Here is a 5583-nt window from a genome sequence, read left to right as displayed (position 1 = left end):
TTAGTCTCTAGCGTATAAAACTATCAACTTAGTTTTACAATTTAGTCTTTTTTTCACATCTAAACTTAGAATCCATCAATTTAACACCTAAAACTTAAAAAAAATCAACAATGAAAACTTTCTAAAACTTTTAACATTTTTATAAATTATACACGGACTAGCTAAATCAAGCTTCCTTAACTTCAAAAACATAAAAATTATAAGAAAAGAGTCATATTAGCATAAGGAAACTACACCAAACAGACTTATCAAAACTCCAAAAGTTGCAATGATACGCTTAAACTTGTTGGCCACCACACATCAACGCAAAGCCAATGGCTTCACTCCCTACTAAAACGACCCTTGTACCCCTCCTATTGGAACCCTATTTACCTGCTAAGTCGTTTGTGGCCTTTTGAACGATGCACTACTGCGCCTTGCGCATCTGTCTGCGCTCTCACCCCACCATGAATCTCACCCCGAACAAACTGCACCCTTTTTGCACTCTCACCACAAAGATCCAACAATAACCACTTGCCCACTCTTTTTGTAAATCTGTCCCGACTTATATCCCTCCTCTACTAGAAATCATGGAGGAGAATTTCAGAACATGCTTACGGAAGAGTGAAACACAAATTAAACAATAAAATCAAACTAGGTACTCAATATTATATTAACCTATTAAAAATTTCTTATCCAAACACGTCTCAAACTGAATTAAGCCTACTTAGGTAAACACACTGCTTGGCCCTCCAAAAGTTCTAGTAAATCAAGAAAAATATTATATCATAGAATTAATATAGTACTAGTCCTATTCAAAACCATTATGCAAGTAAAATTAAAGAATAACCAATATGGTTTGTCATGTTTCACATTGGCTAATTATTTGTTTGTATCGAAAGTCTCTATACATTTGAAATTTAATCCCCTTACTTTTACTTTTAGAAATTTAGTTAGTCTACTTTTCAAAATTACAAATATCAAGTTTAGTTATTACCATTGTTAAAATTCTTCTACTAAATTTATTGACCTGACATTAAAATTTTAAAAGAATTTACTTGGTTGTGATGTAACAAAAAAATATGGGTAAATTACACCAACACTCACTCAACTTTTGGGTAGCTGACAAAACAGTCACTCAGGTTTCAATTCAATCACTCAACTTTTGAAAATAACAAAACAGCCACTAACGTTATTGAAAAGTGACACATCAGTCACTCATTAACATTTTCCATCACAGACTTAACGGGATAGTTGATGTGGCTAGTTAACTTACTACGTTGGACAAGTAGTCAAAGGGTCAAAAAGAAAAGAAAAAATGATTGGTTAAGGGTAAAAAGAAGAATAAGAGAAATTGAGAAAAAGAAGAAGAAAAGAAAAAGAGGAGAAAAAGAAGGGGAAATGGAAAATTACCCATCCAGTTTAATCATTAGTGGTGGTGATCGATCGGAAATGCGGTAGTATTTGATAGATTGATTGGGAAATTCATTTTGGCTTTCAGTCCAGGCAATGTCATCGTTGCAGTATCGTAAGCTCGAGCCACTTATTCGGCAGAATTGAAAGTACTTAACCAAACTTGGATTTTTTTCCACGGGTCTCGGATCTCAGCTGTGAATCTATCCCATGATCTTTTTCAAAAACCTTTGTATTTGAGTTCTTCTCCATTACGAATAGCGGCGACGGTGGGACCCCTCTCTTCTCATCGAAAAATAAGTTAAAAAAAAGATTTTTTTTAATCTCACAAAAGGGTTATCCAAAATCAAGTGTATAAGCTCAAAATATTAAATAAATGGTAATAATTGTTACAAAAATACAAAGGGGATTGATGATGAGAAAATCCGAAGAGCTAAAACCTCAAGCAATGCAAGAGCCAAAACTACCTAGACATCTTTGCAAAAGCTATGGAAAAAGTTGTATTCGTGTAACGCCCTACTTAATTTATTTCTGTTTCTGTAAATATTTAACACAACTGCTGCTTCAGTGATTAAGTGTTCTAGGCGTGTATAAGAGGTATTGGGTTCAAGCCCCACCTTTAGCAAATTTTGGTTATTTTTTCCAAGCCTTATCCTTTTTGAGTGGGTTGATATAAAATTGTCTGTTAATCTATATCAGGATGAGCCTGCTGGTTCGAGTGGTTAGGGGGTTGTTGTGTTAGAGGTCCCGTGTTCAAATCCTTGTGTTAGCGAGTGTGTTAATTTTTGCTAAGGTGTCTAATAGAGTTTCGGTAGAGCTGAAAATTTGAGATAGTTGTGAGTTAGTGGTTTAGTGGGGAGAGAAATAGGGGATTTGTGTTATATTTTTATTTTTCAAAATTTTATTTTTCTCTCTCCTTCAGAAATTCTGACGTGAGTTTCCTTCCTCCTTTCTTTTCCCTTAGCTAATCTATGCAAATTTTCTCTTTGTGCCTCGCATTTTACTCAAATTTTGGTGCTTGTCGTGGGATACAGGTAAAAAGGTTACTTTCGTTTTAATTTTTGGTAAACTGTTAGATATTCCCTTTTTGTAGTTGTGTTTTCGGCATAGTTAGAGGTTTGGTTCCTGCAAAATTTTTGCATAGGAGAAGGCGGTAGTGAAGAAGTTTCGCTTTGACTGTATAAATCGTGTTGATATCTATTCTTGTCAACGGTAAGTTATGTGCTTTATTTTGGGATTATGTGTTGATTCGTAAATTGGTTGCTAAGTGGACAATGGGTTATTGTTTCTTAGGTTTCGGAGGGCTTGGGTTTGCTGTAGCATCTAAAACAAACCAGGTGTGTACCAAAAACGCAGAAAATCGAGCTTTCGTAAAAGCCAAAAAAACACACTGTCAACTCCACATGGGCGTGTGCTTGGCGCTGTGTGAGACACAGTCGTGTGTTTGATGAGGGCACACGACCGTGTGGTGGTGTGAATGTGGCTGTGTGGGTTATAAAGGCTAGGCCAAGTTAGGTGTGGGCCTACATGGGCATGCCACAAGGACGTGTGGGTTTTTGGGCTAGGTCATGTGGGCCACACCGACAATGCCAAACTGGGCATGTGGGCCCACACGGGCATGTGGGCCCATAATTTTGTAATTTTTCCCTAGGGTTGCACGATTCATTCTGATCGACTGTGGGCCTACCGTAGGGTTGGTAAGGGTTAACTAAACCCTAGATTATGTGATCTGATATTCTGATAGTTTGCTCTGAGTAAGACACTGCTTTGCATGTCTGATTATTCTGCTAGATATATATCTGATATCCGTATCCGAGCATGTTTATCATGATTACTGTATTTGTTATTTCTGTATCTGTAAGTGGGGTGGGTTTGAATATGAGGAAGAAGTGATCTATACGGTGACACTTCATCTATATTCTGGCAGCTTGGCTGCATACTATCTGTAATGAGTAGCATCGACACTATATGGTGTGTAGGGCTGGGTGGGTGTTTTTAACCCCACATGGTGTGATGGGATGGTCGAAAATGGTGTGTAGAGGATGGGGTTAGGATTTTGTATATCTATACTGTTAATCTAATTCTGTTATCTATATTTGAAATTGACATAAGTCCAAATCTGTATCTAACTGTATATGAGATTTCTGCATGTAATGCATATTTATTGTTGCTGAGTTACACACCGAGTTTACGAAAACTCATATTTGTTTGTTTGTTATGTTCAGGTAATCCACATATTTAAACGGATCTGTGTGACGGAGCTTCATGGTGACCATGAGTTCGTAAACTGACTTTAATTATTGGTTTTTAATTAATTTAAGGATTATTTTTGAGAGTTTTGTATTAGTTGGACTCTCTAGATTGTTTGATTTTATTTTGAGATTTTTGTTTCTACATTTTATTTACGATGGATTTCAAAAATATATGATTTTTGCTAAAACAAAGGTTTTCCAAAGTTTGCGAATGAGATTTCTTAAAAATAACATTTTCTATGACTTCCGCTGTAAATAACATTTTGGCAAACAAATTAAGTAAATAACATTTTCGACAAAAGATATAAACGAATATGAGCATAAAACTAGAATGATTTATTGTATCGACTCCATTTTCAAATCTGGATTCGGCCATAACTTTTAGGTCAGGTTTGGGGTGTTGCAATCCGGGAACCCACTGGAGGTAACTAGCTTCCTTTGTTTCAAGTTCCCGAAAAAGGAACACTTCATTTTAGCATGGATAAGCTTGAGGTACTTGGTTCTGATGAATCTAGCTAAAGAAGAGCTTGGGTTTTGAGCTAAAAACAATTTAGGGTGTGTAGATTTCAGGGTCTTAAATATGTTGAAATACTACTCGGGGTCAAGTCTTTTTGAGTTAGAATCTTTTGCGACCCCAAAGCTAGGGGAGTTGAAGCCTTCCAACATTGTTTTACACACAAAAGATTCAAATGCAAAGCACTTATGGCTTTTTCTTGCAAAAATAACTCCAAGTTCAATGGTTTTAGCAGCTTCATCAAGATAGATATGGTGGGAACCTCGGCGATCATGATGAGGCAGAAGGTGTTGGCCATGGAAGTGCTGGTGTCGTGGAAGCGTAGTTGTCTTTGAGTTCCTGGATTTTGACCATTGGGAATCGCTGGTACAAAGTCCTTCCATGTTCTCTTCTTCTCTTCTTCTTCTTCTTCATTTCTTCTCTTAGTCTTCTTTTTCTCTTTTTCTTCTACTGCCCAGACTTCTTAAATGAGGCTGCTTAAATGACAGCTAGCCCATTGTTAAATGCCATGTCACTTTTCTGTAACAAAAAATGGTTAAAAGGACTGTTTTGTTATTTTTCGAAAGTTGAGTGACTGAATTGAAACCTAAGTGACTGTTGGTGTAATTTACCCAAAAAATAAATTTAAAAATGCTAATATAAATTTTTGTTCTTAAAAATACCCATTTGAACTCATCATGATAAAATATATTTTTTTTGTAGGGATAATGTTCCTAAGAAAAAAATGACATCAACATTGTAATTGAAATACTTAAAAATATTAATTATTTAGAATAATTAATGACACTATAAAAGTATAGGAACCAAATCATGTCAAAAGTTAAAGCATATAGATCCAATCCAAGTTTCGACATAATATAGGGGCTAAAATTAAAATTTGACCATTTTCTTTTAATGTCAAAAGAGAGAGCAAAACAAATCCAAAAATATGACATTCTCTAAGATCATTAAGACATTCAAATTATATATAATCACGTAACTTTATAATAAAAAAATTAATAATATTAACTATTTGGAATAACTAAAATCATTATTAAAATATAGAGACCAAACCATTTTTCAAATTAAAGCATAGAAACTATATTTCAAATTTAAGCATAATAGAAAGACTAAAATTAAAATTAAACATTTTGTAAAGGAAAAAACCAAATACATGTAAACAAAACGACCTTCCTTTTATACATAGTTATAAAAATTAATAGTACTAACTATTTGAATTAATTAATAGCATTATAAAAATATAAAAATTAAATTATATTACAAATTAAATATAGAGTTTAAATTTCAAGTTTAAATATAATAAAAAGACTAATACTGAAATTAAACAAATTTTTTAAGAAAAAAAGTAGTAACACATGTAAACAAAAGGAAGGTCATGCGTACCACCCTTTCATATATAGCTGTATAGATTTATTACCTATTATA

Source organism: Gossypium arboreum, chromosome 1 (assembly GCF_025698485.1).
Source record: "Gossypium arboreum isolate Shixiya-1 chromosome 1, ASM2569848v2, whole genome shotgun sequence".
NCBI lineage: Eukaryota > Viridiplantae > Streptophyta > Magnoliopsida > Malvales > Malvaceae > Gossypium > Gossypium arboreum.
Note: the sequence above shows the minus strand (reverse complement) of the source record.